Genomic DNA, 204 nt, shown 5'->3' with positions numbered 1-204 from the left:
ATTTCCCAACTCCTGCCCTAAATAGCTAGCATAATTTCTCAACTGACAAACTCCCACTTCATTTAACATGCGCACGCCACCATTTGTTAGAAAAAAAAACATGTTTAAAAAAAAAAATTGCTGATGGGCTGTGCGCACTGCAAAACCGCTGCTACTCATGTTACACTTTATAGGGACTCATCTAATCAACTAGATGATATCACA

This window comes from Bombina bombina, chromosome 1 (genome assembly GCF_027579735.1).
Source record: "Bombina bombina isolate aBomBom1 chromosome 1, aBomBom1.pri, whole genome shotgun sequence".
In the NCBI taxonomy this organism is placed as follows: Eukaryota; Metazoa; Chordata; class Amphibia; order Anura; family Bombinatoridae; genus Bombina; species Bombina bombina.
Note: the sequence above shows the minus strand (reverse complement) of the source record.